General features: G+C 40.7%; 1 protein-coding gene across 1 annotated transcript in view; it reads left to right on the plus strand.

The window, feature by feature from the left end:
* Positions 1-1650: 1650 nt before the first annotated feature.
* Positions 1651-15604, plus strand: part of STK38L (serine/threonine kinase 38 like) — an 80962-nt gene continuing 67008 nt past the window's right edge. The window contains exon 1 of the mRNA XM_040642272.1: positions 1651-1747. The gene's annotated coding sequence lies outside the window, so the exon portion shown is untranslated. The remainder of the gene's footprint in view (positions 1748-15604) is intronic.

Here is a 15604-nt window from a genome sequence, read left to right on the forward strand (position 1 = left end):
TATACCACAAATTTACTTTTTAGTATTTTTATAACTGTATGTCGATAAAATCGATCTCCTTTGTAGTCCTAGACAGTTTATTTTATGCATTTAAGAACAATATTCTGAGAAAGGTCCCCAGATTTCACCAAGCTTCCTGACTGGCATAAAGCAATAATGTATTTCAGTTTAGGCACTTTCAACAACTTCCTGTGGGAATTTGTTTAGAATAGCTTCAGTTTAGAAACTGGAGGTCAAAGCTTCAGTCTCCATATTTTCCTACTCTGATACCCCGAACTAGTCCATATTACTTCAGTGCTATGAAAAATATATGGCATATTTGAAAGCATAAATTTGCTGTAGAACACTCCATAAACTGTTCTCCATTCTACTCATTTACATTGATATATGTAGGTGTGTGGTGGAGGGAGAGAGGTGTACAGGCCTCTGTCAAGCACGTTTAATCACAATTAAACCTCCTAATACTCGTATATGGCAATTGTTATTTGAGTCTCAAAAGGACCATATGATATCGGTGGAACTGATTTCCTCAAGAATACACTAATTACCAAAGTAGTGCTTTTTCTGTTACCAAGCTATATATGAGAAAGCACAGGGTGTAAAAAAAAAAAAGAGAGAGAGAGAGAGAGAGAAGTGATGTCATGATGCTTCCCTACATCTTTTGCATCTATCACTTTCTCTTAGTGAAACTGAAGATAATTATATTTTATGCAAGCACAATAACAGCTTCACATATTGTCTTAGTAGTCTCTTGCCAAGGGTATTTTGTAACACCTCCATTTTTCAGATCGAAGATAAATTTGTTGACAATAATTGGGAACGACTGTATTTGGTTTGCCCAGTAACTTTTTCCTCCAAAGTCAAAGGCATCATCTTCACAAAGCCATCGCTTTTGAATCACACCGCAGGGATTTCCCTTCTAGTTCTCAGATCCTACATAAAGCAGCCCAGTACTGTCAGTTATTTTAGATTTTCCAAGACAAGGTAAACAAGTTTTTCATGTATGCCTCCAAGTTTTTTTGTGGCTTTTCCAAATTTGAATCCCTTTCAAGTCTTCGCTGTGGAGTCATGGTGAGTGTGGAGTCGGGATTAAGGAACCTGGGTGGCTTCTAGATCCCACAGCTACTGATTAAGCAAGTTGGTCAGCCAAACCATCTTTGTCGACCACCCTTTCCTAATCAGCAAAAAGTGTGGATTCGTGGGGATTGTCTCTAAACCCCTTTCCATTTCTTTGCATTACATTGTGAAGTATTCTTTGCATTCTTTGCATTACGTTGTGAAGTATTAAGAAAAAAAAAATCTGTTACTTAGGACACGTGACTAATATGGCAACACACTGGGCATGCTCACGAGAGGCCTGAACCAGCTTTGAACAGAGAAGAGGTACAGTGAGGTGAGGTTGATGAATGAGGGAAGTAGTTACTGCCCAGCCAACTCTTCCAGAGCCATCAGGAATTCACCAGGAGTAGGTGGGTGGGGCAGACGAGTCGGTGTTGACGACAGAAGGCTACTTCCGGCTGTGGTGCGTATGACGTCAGGGCCGAGTCTGACCGGCCCAGCCACAGAGAAGCCGAGGAGGGAGGGATCGCGATAGTTCAGGAAGGCCGCCCCGAGATTCCGGCGCGGCCGCGGGTGCCACCTCCCGGGGGCGGGGCGAGGGCGGAGCGGGCAAAAGGGAGCGGACGGGCCCCGGACCGGCTGCGGTCCGTGCGGAGGCTGAGCCGGCCGCGGGCGCGACCGGAGGCAGGTGAGTACGCGGATGCGGCGCGCGGCGGCCGTGGCAGGGGGCCCCGCTCGGTGCGCCAGCCCCAACTCTGCGAGCAGGAGTCGGAGGAGATCTTCTGTGTCTTTGGGTGTCCAGGGACAGCCGGGCTAATGTCGCGGCTGGCAGTGTCTCTCCAGTGAAGCTCCAGGGACGGCCTTGGCCCTCTTGTTCCCCGAGGTGATACTAGCCCCCCAGTCCCCGGAGAGGTAGCCCCGAGCCCTGGGAGGAATCTTTGTGCTTCCCTGCTCCTCTCCCCTTTCACTCCTCGGCCCCCGAGCACCCCGATCCCAGTCCCTGCCTGGGCTTCATAAACAATAACAAATGTCGCGGAACCTCTCCTGGTACCCCTTGCCCGCCCGTCCCGTCCTCCAGCCGATGTCACCGAGAAGAAGGATTCTAGGCATGGCTCAAATTGTGGGGGCTGCTTGTGTACCATTCCTAAAAACTGATGCGTCAGATTGCTAAACACTTCTCAGATCGACACAGTAAAGCCTCCCAGCTCTCAAAAGCACGGAGTGTTCAACACCGGTCTCAAAATCTGCCCCTACTCCTGGCACCGTACACCCTCTTTTCAACATTATTTTCTCCCACTCCTTTTTTTCCTTTTTACTCTCGGGGGCAAACGAGTGGTGGTTTAATAAGGGAACAGGAAAGGTTGTACCCGATCGAGTAGGAGGTATTTCATCTTTAAAAAGTTATCAGGTTGACAGCAAAAGAACAAACTTTATTTTCAAAACCAGTGGCCTCCCGTTTACTGATGCTGCTTTTGTTTTGTGGGATCACTTTTCGGGTTGCAAGTTTGGAGGAAGGATATAAAAAGAAATGGGGGAGGGGGACGGGAAGAGCTGGAGGTGCTGGAAGTGGTGGCTTGTCCAAAAACTGTGATGCTGTTGTCTCACTTGGTAAAATGTAGAACCAACGCTCTTGTCTGTTTCACATAACTTGTGATAACTTTTGATAGAAGCCAGTTGCTCGGAAAAGGCTTCAATGTTAGCTTTCTTACGGCTAAAGTCTGAGGAGACAACTCTTAGTGTTTTGATTTATGCCTCTTGTTTGTAAGAGGGGAGTGAGACCTTGTCCTTAAGGGGGTGGGGGTGGGGTGGGGACTTAGCTTGTCAGGTCTCCCTGCTTTAAGGCAGGACCTATTGTTGCTTAAGCCCAGTTTTACTTACACGGTGCAGATTTTTTGTCTCGGTCATCTAAGTATGTAAAATTCTGGGAACCTCTTTGTGTTTGATTGACCTTTCTTTGTATGCCTCAGGATATATAAAACAATTAAGTTTACTATACTCTACCCAGTAACTGAGAGGTATTATAAGTGAATTAGCCATCATTGTGACTATTTAAGGAAGAGAAATTAGTTCAAAATATGATTTTAAATTGTGATTACATTTGTTCATTGCATAGGTTCATTAAAGTAAAGTCCTGATCTCAAAAGTAAAAAACAAAAAACAAAAAACTTGGTCTGATGTGACTTAGCTTTGTGTTTTTCTCCTGGTTAAGATGGCTGATAATGTTTTCCATTTGGCTGGGATGTGTTTAGGATGAAAAATAAATTGGGTGCAGTTTTTGTACTCCTTTGAAAAGGCCTGGCCACTGAGGAATGAAAAAAATTAGAAAAGCCACAGTAAATGGGTGCAATTCTTTTTCAGCCTTCTGTTTTTTAGTTTGTTTTAAAATGAGTCAGAGACCAGGAAAATTCATGCAAATGAATGTGTCCTCAGCAGTTTTTATGCTGAAAAATTAATTTCAAAAGGTAGGACACTATAATATACAAAGGAAAATTTGTAGAAAATGCACTCAATTCAGCCATTTGTTTTCAGAAAAGTTCTGTTCTCTCAAAGTAAGGGCAACATCATTGTGTGAGCGAAGTTGGATAATGCTTCAGCAAGTGCTTTCCCAGTGATCCGGAATAAGTTGGAGGCTTGGTGTGTGTGTGTGTGTGTGTGTGTATGTGTGTGTGTGTGTCACTTTTTTTAAGAGGGAAAAGAGGGCAAAAATAAAGCCAGAAAGATTTGCATCTCAATGTAATGTTAAAATGATTTTTATTTTACATAAATAGTGTAGGGTGGATCAAGCAAGCATATTGTCTTCTAGCATCCCCAGGGTTACATTAAAATCAGCAGATGGGCAAGTTATGATTAGGTTAGATTCGACATATGCAGAAATTATGCTACTGTATGTTTATATTAAAAGTACCATGGGCTTTTTTGAATGAAATAATGCAAGTAAGCTTGTAAGGCATAAGAAATTTAAAAAAAAATAAATTAGTTTTAAAAAATATCCTTAGCAGTTTAAACATATTAAATCAGTCCTTTCCTCCCTCCCTCTCCCCACAAAATTTTGTTTAAGTCTTAGGAGCTCTTATTTAGTATGGTAAGACCAATATTTAAGTGCACTGGTTACTTAAAGCTCTTGTCTCCAGGTAAAGGTTTGCTAATTGACAGGGTATGATTGTTCAGAACCTTTAGAGAGAGGGAAAAGAAGGACAACAGTGAACAATATTTGCTCTCTGGTGGACTCAGATGAGCTGTAGTCTTTATCTTCAGAGAGATAGAATCTAATGGGAGAAAAAAAATGTACCCAAATAACTGTAATACACATGCCTTTTGTGGGGAAGCCTAGGAGGGAGGTATTAAATTCTACTAGATCAATTAAGGAAGATTTTGAGTAGGGAGAGGCATTTGTATAGATGATTTAGATGATCTAGTCATGATGATCATAATAAGTAAACACTTTATATAATGCCAATTGCTGTCAAAACCTTACATGTACTAATTTACCGGTGTTTAATTCCTATAACAACCATACGGAGTAGGTACTTTTTATTATTCCCATTTTGCAGATAGGGTAACTGAGGTACCAAGATCAGATAACAAGAAAATGATAGAACAAGGGTTCCAACCCAAACATTCTGGCTTATACCTGTGTCCCTGTGCTTAATCTCTATCCTTATTTTCTCTTCCATTCTTGATGGTCTTTGTCAGGTCTTTTTCAAAAAAATTGATTTAGGAAAATACATTTCTCTGGCACACAGATTTAGGGCTCAATTTTCTAGAAAGAGCTTCAAAATAAGGAACACCCAGGTAAGTAAGTAATTTTTGGAATGTTAGATGATCAATTTCAAAAAGTTGCTCTTGGTGCAATTTGAATGTAACTGCTGAGTGGGACTTTTGATAAATTTGAATTATTACTTAGTACCATACCCATAAGGATTTAGAAATGAGAAATTGTAACTATATTAACTCCTTTGCCTAATGGAATGTTTGAATCATTGTATATTTTGGCTTGTAATTTAAAAAAATCACTTGGCATTGGGTATTTTTTGGATGGAATTATGAAGTTGGAATTTAGATAATGATTGATAGTCTCAGACCTTTTGGTTTTTATTTCCACAAACAGCTAAATATATTATGCCCGAATCAGAGTTTTTTTTTTTTTTTTTTTGGTAAGATTTTACTTTTAAGCAATTTCTATACCCAACTCAGGGCTTGAGCTCACAACCACAAGATCGAGTTGCATGCTCTACCAACTGAGCCAGCCAGGAGCCCCATGAATCAGGGTTTTGAATAGAGTGTTGATGCATATAAAATGAGAGAAGTACAATCACTGATACTTTCTGTTAGAGCACCTTTGAAAGCTCTTTCATAGAAAGAGCACCATAGAAATGCACTGTGCCTCGTATAGACCTACTCAGTAAATGCTTCTTTGTTGAATGAATGGTCCAAATGATTTTATTAATGCAGTTTCAAGAAAAGTTCACATTTGTGGTTTTTTTTGTTTTTTGTTTTTTGTTTTTTTAAGATTTTTTATTTATTCATTTGACAGAGATAGAGACAGCCAGCGAGAGAGGAAACACAGCAGGGGGAGTGGGAGAGGAAGAAGCAGGCTTCCAGCGGAGGAGCCTGATGTGGGGCTCGCCAGAACGCTGGGATCACGCCCTGAGCCAAAGGCAGACGCTTAACGACTGAGCCACCCAGGCGCCCCAAGAATAGTTCACATTTTTTATTGGTTATCAAAATATTGGGATCACAATAAATTCGACTGGATTTAAAGTTTTGGAGAGAAAGTATATCTTGGTAGTGGTAGGGGTACTGTCTACCAAGATGCAGACACTTCAGCTCCGTTGTCCATGTCCTGATTGACCAAACTCATAATAGAGTTCCAGAGGCACATTTGAGATTGAGTGTAGTGTTCTCTCCTTGTCTGAGTCGGGTAGATTGTAGAAAACCCCCACAGTAGGATAATTTATGGTCGGTAAGTTTAAAACCTAATAGGAAAAGTAGAAGAACTAAATAAACCAGAATTTAAAGCTCATATATTTATATTATTACAATTAGACAAAAATGGCAATAACAAAGTTAAATATATGTGTGTGTGTGTATATATATGTATATATATATATATATATTTTTTTTTTTACATAGCTTAAATTAATAGTGTTGGCATATTATTCCATTTACCACCACCTGATTGACAAAATTTTTAGGATCTTCAGCTCATAATTTCATGCATATGCTTTTTAAAAAATTTATTTTTTATTTTTTGAGATTTTATTTATTTGAGAGAGAGAGAGCATGCGCACAAGGGTAGGGGCAGAGGGAGAGGAAGAGAGAATCTTAAGCAGACTGCACACCCAGTGTGGAGCCTGACCTGGGGCTCTGTCTACAACCCTGAGATCATGACCTGAGCTGAAATCAGGAGTCAGACGCTTAACTGACTGAGCCACCCAGGTGCCCCTCATGCAGATACCTGTAAGACAATTATGCTTTGTTTAAAAAAAGTTAACGTTTCTCTAGGTACAGGTTTGGTTTTGAAAGGTTTTTCTTAGTAAAGAGGAGCGTGAGCTGGTGCCTCAGAGGGAAACCAGATATACTCTCACCTTCTTGCTGGTAGAAATTTTGGGGCATCTTTTCTCCAAATAGACTAGTTTGTCTATTTTGAACATCCACTGAGACAGGTAGCTTCCCTCTTAGATGATCTCTGCACAGGTCTCAGAGAAGACCTGAGCAGTCAGTGACAGTTCACATGAGGAGCTGTCCCTTCACACTGATGTTGGGTAAATTCAAAAAGGCCTTGAACTTCGGCGATTTTGTGATAGTAGCACTTCTGCTAAGCTCAGCTTTTAAACTGTTAAACGAGCTCTTTGCCTTTTCCTGAATTATCACCAGACCAGTTGACAATCCAAATTGATGTTGATTATCTGGCCTCACATTCAGGTTTCTTGTTCTCCTTGTCTTTTGCTGATTCTTACTGATTCCGTAGGTGTAGACTTTGTTACAACTTAGAAGTCTGATCCCGTATCCACAGGCTGCATCCGGTGTTTTTCTACCTCTTATAACTCTTACTTTCCCCCTTGTTTTCTTAACTTTTACAATTATTTGCTGTCTCTACATCTGATTCCTAATTTTGCAACACTTTCATTACTTTTGCAATTACTGAAGATGATGGAATTAAAAATATTTAACACCTAAAATCAACCACAAATACAACTTCCCCAGAATAAAGAACAAGATGACAGGAACCTAAATGACTGTGCACGTTGTTAATGCCATCTATTTTTGGCAAGCAGAGTTGGTGTGCCTTTGCTATGGAGCCTAGCTTTCATTCTGTCTAGGAAAAGTTAAAAAATGGAAAGTTTGGAAATAGGCTTCTGTATACATCATTAAGCACTTGTTTTGGGGGTGGGGGCGTCCTGCTTTCTCTTCATGCGGTCATTGTCATTCTGCTGTTATGACTTGGGATTTTGGCTACAGTTCTGTAGATTGTAGCAATCCTGGAGACACAGTCCATCATTTGTACACTTAATATGAAAATGCTCTGTGTAATCTATGTTTCTCAAACTTTGTCTCCCAACAGGAATTTATAGACTTAGCTCTCTGTCACCTTCCTTTCTGATATGTTCTTGGCTCTTTTTTTCTTCCTGAATGTCACCAATCAGTGTACAGGTCTAATAATAATTTTATCAACAACAGTAATCACTCACTTATCACTTACTATATATAAGACATAACACTAAGGACTGTATATAAATATTATCTCATTTAATCCCTGAGGCCACCCTGTGAGTTATTATTTCTGCTCACACATGAGGAAACTGGAGTCTTTGGAAAAGTGACCAGGGGCGTGTGGGTAGATAGTAAGTGATGGAGTAGGAACTCGATCCCTGAGATCCAGTTTGCTTTCTCTTATATTGCTTTATTTTATTTAAAAAACATCTCCTCTCCTGTTTAATTTACTTCCTTCTTTTAGTCTGACCTGAGTTTCCTTTCTTTCCTTCCCTTCCTCCCATTTTTAGGAATTATTTACAGTTTTGCATGTCAAGCATAAATCTTTTTAGGAGAAGTATGCAGAAATAATCCAGCTCTCCTCGTATTTCCTGTAGAGGGGGACTTGGTCTTGGAGAGGGCTTGTTGTGAGAATGCTAGTTGTAGCATCTTGTATTTGTATTGTGCTGTAGAGTTTCCCAAAACATTTTTTTTTTCACATATCCTCCTTGCAGTCCTCCCTTTAACTCGGGTCCTTAGATTAAAAGCTGCTACATGCACTTTTCTAAGGACTGTGCAAAATTAGTTGATGAGACACAGTTCTTGCCCTCAGCAATTTTAATGCTGAAATAAATGATATAATCAAATGTTCTGACTTCATTCAAGCCAATTAAGAGCAGATAAATATCATTACAGCATTTTGTTAAAGGGTATTATAGTTTTGAGATTTGAGCTTCCTTTTCAGTCAAAATTGAGAAGTGGAATTTTAGTTCTGCATTTTAAATCATGAAATTTCAAAGTCCTCCATTCTCGTGATTCAGGTGAGTGGTGGTGAAGTCGCTGCCTACCTCATCCTGCATACCACTGTGGCATTTAACGAGAAGAATTATGGGGAACGAATGGGGTGGAGGGAGGACAGATATCATTTAAAAAGTGCAATTGAAGAAATGGAGATCCTAATTTGGGCTTGATGAGGTATCTTATAGTGTCGCTACCGTAGGAAATTGGATGTCAACTTTAGAGAATGGGTACGTTTCATGTATTCAACTCTGGCAAGTTGTATTATTTGAGAGATCAGAGAGCTTATTCAGTGATCTATCTTTGACATTTTATCTTGTGCCAGTATTTTGTTTTACTAAATTTGATTTTTATTAAACAGGATATTTTTTCTTACTTAAGCGTTTGCCCATTGAGTTGGCCCCAGTATGGAAACACCACACCGTGTTTGCACTTCACCGTTTTTTGGTATTTGTCAGCAGAGGCTGGTTGCCTGGTTTATAGCACTAGGGAGTTGCCTTGTGTTGTGTTTTTACAATAGAGATCCATTTCATTTGGACACGTCTTTCAAATCTGGTTGAGGATATTCTCCATATGTCCACTATTATCTAGCCAAACCGAAAAGACTTTTTCTATTTTTTGTGGCTAGAGTGGAAAAATTTCCGTCTGAATTGCATGTATTTGGCCCATCAGTATTCTTAATACTGGCAGATCCTGAAGGAATCACAGACTCATAATGTTTTAGTGAGGTAAATCATGATAATTCAACATTTATCGTCTATTTGCAGTATACCGTATGCGGTACCGTGGCAAAATAGAGGTGAGTAAAATATATTGCACTTCCACTTAGAAAGGTTCCACAGTAAGAGACATAATGTATGGGTACAAATAACTGTAATTCAAACAAAAAGATAAGTGAGTGACAGGGCACTGTGGGAGCAGAGGAAGGAGGGATTGCTTCTGGCTGGAGAGATTAGGAAGGCTTCCCATATAAAGTGAAATATGAATTGGCTATTTAAGAGTGAAGGCCAGGCCAGGCAGAGGGATTAGCATGGATTGGATATATCTCTATAACACCTGATAAATTGTATGTCAGTTATTTACTTCTGTCTTTGCCCTATTGGATGTAAGCCCACTGAGCTTTGAGAACAGGTGTTTCTCAGAAAGCTTTTCATTCTTTGCATCATCAACTGTTCAACCTGGTACATTTAATTCAAGTCATACTTTAGGAACATCACAGTGGCAGTGGTGTATCTGGACTGGCTTCAAGGGAAGAGGGACCAGAAATGAGAAGACCAATAAAGAGACTATTTGTATTTATCTTTAAATTTTTTTATTTGAGTATAGTTGACACATGATGTCACATTAGTTTCAGGTGTACAACATAGTGATTCAACTTTCTCTATAAGTTATACTCACCACCAGTGTAGCTAACATCTGTCACCAACACAATGCTATCACAATATCAGTGACTTTGTCCCCTATGCTGTGTGTTTCAGCCCCATGACTTATTCATTCCATAACTGGAAGCCTGTGCCTCCCACTCCCCTTCACCCATTTTGCCCAGTCCAGCCCCACCCCTCCCCTCTGGCAACCATCAGTTTGTTCTCTGTACTTATAGGCCTGATTCTGCTTTTTGTTTATTCATTTGTTTTGTTTTTTTAGATTCCACATATGAATGAAATCCTTTGGTATTTGTCTTTCTCAATCTGACTTATTTCGCTTGGCATAATGCCCTCTAGGTCCATCCATGTTGCAAATGACACGATCCAATCCTTTTTTATGACTGAGTAATATTCCATTGTCTAGATATATGACATCTTTTTCATCCATTCATCTATTGATGGACACTTAAGTTGCTTCCATATCTTGGCTATTGTAAATAATGCTGAAATAAGCATAGGCATGCATGTATCTTTCTAAATTTGTGTTTTTGTTTTGAAGAGACTAAATGATCTAGGAGTTAGATAATAAAGTTCCAAACTAGGTGGGATTGGAAAAGAGAGACTCGGGCGGATGGTTGTTGCGCCTCCATCTTGAGACCAAGGGAGTTCTTTCACTGTGTGAATTACCTGTGAGGTACATGTCATGTACCAGGAGATACAGTGATGGGAGGACATGGTGCTCCCTCAGACAGCAGGCAGGTAGCTAGAGAGCCACACTTGCAGGTATAGAAAGAATTGCAATAGCGTACAGTCGCTATAACGGAGGAGCAGTAAGAGGCACAGTGAAGGAAAAGGAGCACGTATTTGGGAAAATCAAAGAAGCCTTCCAGGGAGGTGGTAGTGTGTGAGCTTAAACCTGAAGGGTGAGTAGGAGTTTTTCAGGCCGAAAAGCAGCAGTAGGACATGGTAGCGCGGAGATCTAAGAGACTGTTTAGAGAGCCACAAGAGCCTGGGTTATTTTAGTGTTGGGACGTGAGGCTAGATAGGATAAATGGACTTGTCTTAATAAGATAGCATTTTATTTGCCATTTTTTTTAAGTTTTCTTTTTAAAAGATTTTATTTATTTATTTCAGAGAGAGAGAGAGTGAGCATGAACAAAGGGGAGGGGTAGAGGGAGAGGGAGAAGCAGGCTCCCCGTAGAGCAGGGACCCCCATCTGGGACTCGATCCCAGGACCCTGAGATCATGACCTGAGCTGAAGGCAGATGCTTTGCTGACTGAGCCACCCAGGCGCCCCTGCCATGGTGGGGTTTTTTTTTTTTTTTTTTTTATTTTATCTAGCTCTAGCACTCTGAGTGCTTTTGTAAGGAAGTATTCCTTTTGTAAGGAAGTATTTCTATTGCCTCTTATAGCCTCGTGGAAGTACCTCTGCTGTGCTTCCCACTCCCAGCCTGCAAGTATACTGCCAGTAATAAATTGTCTCTTGCTGCCGTTCTGTGAAATTAAACAGAAAACGTGATGAGTGATACCAATAGCCAGAGAGATAAAGAGAGAAAGCATCCATTGAAACCTTTTCTCTGATAAATGCCCAGACCCACTAGGGTTGTCCTAGAAAGAGAATACAGCATCAATGCATAGCTTCAAGAGTACTTGACGCAAGGGAGGGGATTGTGGTAGGAACACAATTATTTACCTTTCTCATATAGTTTTATGGAACCCGTGAAGATTTCCCAGAACTGTAATATCTAGTGGCTAAAGTCCTTTTGTCCTGGTTCTAGCCTTGATTTTTTTTTCATATTCTCTACTCTGACCCTTACTATACTTTATAACTTAGCATGACTTAAACTTTAAATGGTGTCAAACATGGACTATAGTTTGTTCCCCTCCCACCTTTTCTGGGCATTCAGAAACCTGTATTGAGGGCTCCCTGCTCAGCAGGGAGTCTGCTTCCTCTCCTTCTCCCCCTCTCCCTTCCCCCTCCCCCCGTTTGTGCTCTTCCTCTCTGTCTCCCTCTCCCTTTTCTTTCTCTCAAAATAAAAAAATAAAATCCCCCCCTGAAAAAAACCCTGCATTAGCAAATCATGATTCTGAATTATGTGTATGTAATCTATATGAGACAGCCAGAGCTAGGAAGCTAGGTTTCTCTTTCACATAGGTTTCTTTTCTACAGCCATTTATTCTTTCTGTCTTGTGGATTGGGCCACTGAAACAGAATATAGTTGTTTTCTAAGGTCAACCATAAAGTTAATTAGAATTATGTCCATTGTCTTCTAGGCTAGGACTTGGCTGCTGTGTTAGCTTTAGTGCCATTAGTGGTAATAATAAAAGTTTCTGGGCACTACCAACAGGAAAGTGAAAGACAAGAGGGACAAGAAAAAAAAAGGCTTGCTGAGTATCAGGGGAGGCATAGGGTGGGAGCTGGAGAAAAGGTTAAAAGGGGTCAAATACCTCTAACACCTGTTCCAGGTGCCGCTTAGTGGGACGTGTGCCATATTTTAAGATTAAGTTGAACCGCCAGTAGTCATGTCTGAAAATACGCTGGGTGTGTTGATATGCCAAAAATGACAGTTTGTTTTAATCAAACATTTCTGGATTTAATAAAAACAAAATTTATATATATACCTGTGCCTCTGTGTTTAGTATTGAGTAGAAAGGGAGACAGAAACCAGCACCTTTTAAATATTAGTGAAAGTTACAGGTACATTTCTGAAAGGCAGTAAAACATTTAAGATTTAAACCCACAGATTACGCACAGAGCCCCCATCAGGCAGAGGTGGCAGGAAGGGAAGGGAAGCGCAAGTAGGAACACGTGGTTGGATGAAACTGCGTTTTTGAACAACTCCTAAAACAGGACCCACAGCAGGAAAAACAGGGTGAGGAATTGGATCTAGAGCCTGTGGTCTCCTGTCCAGGTAAACCAAGTATGTTTCACTTGCAGGAAACAAGAAGCCTTAATGCTTCAAAACGTTTTTCCATTACCAGCTAACAAAGCCAAAGAATAAAAATAGGCACAATTTTAGTGTTTCTGTAATGGTGATAAAAAGTTATTTCTCAGGCTGGGAGAAACACTGAATTGAATGAACGTCTGGCTCACGTTCAGAGCTGAAAGCCGCCGTAGAGGTCAGACGGTCAGATTCTCTCCTGGGCATTCCCTCTAACCCTTGACGAGTGCGTGGCTCGTCTTGGTCTATATATTTTAGCTCGTTGCTGGAGGCAAGGAATTCAGCAGTTTACAGGATACCCAACTTTCGTTCCTTTCAGTAGTGGTGTTCTCCTGCCTTCTGTCCCCTATTTTTCTTCTCCCTGCACGTGCTCTGGGAGCTGGATGGTCTCACATGCTCTGATGTCTTTAGCGACCACTCTGTGATGATCACTTCCAGCTTTGTACATCATACTCAGACTTCTTCTGAGCTCGGGACTCCACTATCCATCTCTTTCCTAGAATATTTAATATTTAAGGAGTAGACCTCACTTTTCCAGCTCCATAAATGTGAATTGTTTATGTGTGTCCAGAAATAATCAGGATTATGGAAATTTACTTATGTTCAGCAAGTGACCAAGAGACTGTTACATAAACACAAGAATGCCAATTAATGAACTTATTAATATAAGTGTGAGTAGAATGGAGGCGTGCATCGCTTGGTCAGCACGCTGTCACCCACTAGGACGGTCTGCATGGGAAGCGTCACTAAGCCATGATGGGCTGTTGGAGCATCTTTTTTATGAGGATGCATCTGCCCGGTGCTGCTCTGCCTATGGGCAGCCCATTTAATCTTGGACGCTGTTAGGGGAACACAGGCAAAATCTTGCATGTTAAACTCCTGCTTTCTTCCCCTCAGATTAATATAATGGTGTTCTGTTAACACAGTTTCTTTAGCCAGAAGAAAACAAAATTGACAAGGTTTCAGCTTTCTTACTTTTTTTTTTTAAAAAGATTTATTTATTTATTTATTTGATTGAGAGAGAGAGAGACAGGGAGAGAGCACGAGTGGGAGGGGCAAAGGGAGAGAGAATCTCAAGCAGACTCTGTGTTGAGCATGGAGCCCCATGTGGGGCATGATCCCACGACCCTGAGATCACGACCTGAGCCGAAACCAAGAGTCGGATGCTTAACTGAGATGAGATACCCAGGCGCCCCACAAGGTTTCAGCTTTCTTAATTCACATTCGAATCCTGCCTCCCAGAAACTACACGCTGTTCACTTTTGGTTGGAGTTGGGTATTCCTGATATTTTCAGTCACATGTTTTTTTGGAATTACTTATGTTGATAGCTAATTTCTCCTGCTCTGTTTGATTCATGCTGATATTGCTCCCACAGGGTGATTTAATTTTCAAATTAGGTGGGCATTTTGCTTTGTCCCTTGGTACTGACTGTAAGGCACTGCCAGTATTGCAGACTTGTCCAGGTATGGGCTGACCAATACAGTGTACAGTATGACATTCACCTTCCCTGTTCTTGACCTTGTATGTCTATTAGCTTTGCCTAATATTAAGAGTGTATAAATTTGGGGGATGGCCATTTCACATTTTTTAATTTATGTCAAGCTCTGTTCAACAAAAGGCTGTAGTTGGTTCTTTATGTATATAACAGTTTGTCACCATTTATGCTAGCATTTAATTTTTTTGAATCTAAATATAATTCTTTATGTTTTCCCTATTAAATTTCATTGGTTAAAGTTAAATCTTCTGTTAAAATTGTTTTGGATTTTGACTCCTCTGTGCCCCTTTGGATTATTCTCTCCAGATTCCAGTTTGGGATAAGGACTTTGAAAAGGATACATCTGATAAGGATTGAACTTTCTCCAGTTCATTGGTAATATAATTGCCTAAGCCCAGCGAGTCTTGCAGAACTTACTTAGGAGCACTCTGAGTTTTGTTGCTTAATCAGTTATAAACACATCCAATGCTGAGCCCATTTTTCTTCATCTTTCTCCCTTCCTCCTCCTAAAAAATAAATTGGAGAGTGGGGCTTGATCAGTACCTTTCAGAGTCACAGAGATTATTTGTCCTTTAGATTTGCCAACGAAAGAGATAAAGTTACTTGGCAAGACTTGTTCCTCCTGAATCCGTGTGGATTTTTAGTGATCACCCATCTTTGTCTGTGCAGAAGCCATCTGCTTTATTATCTGTTCTAGAATTTTCCTCAGGCTGGATGATAAGCCCAACAGTGAGTGTTTTGTAACATTTTGTAACGTCCATGTTCTTTTGTAATGTTCATGTTCTTTCCTCATTTTGAAAGCTGGGGCAGTTTGTCTCCTGTCCTTTAGTGCAGCTCTCTGGTCCTCATAGTTCATCCGAGTACTTAGAGCACGTGGGCCTGAGATACACAAACAGATCAGCTGGCCAGGTGAGAAGATTTGCAGGGCATTGGGGGCAGTTGTCTTATGGCCTCCTGTGTCCTGGGCTTCAGCTCCCTGGTTGGGCATCCAGTTTTGGCCTTTGTTTCCTACTGTTTGCTGAGAAGACAGGTGGAGCTCCACTGGTGGGTGGTGGGTGGGCACCCCACTGGGAGTTCTCCTCTATAACACAGGGCTTGTACCTCCCCAGCAAGGATGTCATAAAATAGAAATATGTGAACTGTAAAGGGGTATGCAAGTGTAATATTTTATTTATTTATTTATTTATTTATTTATTTATTCCAACTCAGGGCTTGATCCCAGGACTCCAGGATCATGACCTGAGCTGAAGGC

This window comes from Ursus maritimus, unplaced genomic scaffold (assembly GCF_017311325.1).
Source record: "Ursus maritimus isolate PB19 unplaced genomic scaffold, ASM1731132v1 scaffold_26, whole genome shotgun sequence".
NCBI classification, from domain to species: domain Eukaryota; kingdom Metazoa; phylum Chordata; class Mammalia; order Carnivora; family Ursidae; genus Ursus; species Ursus maritimus.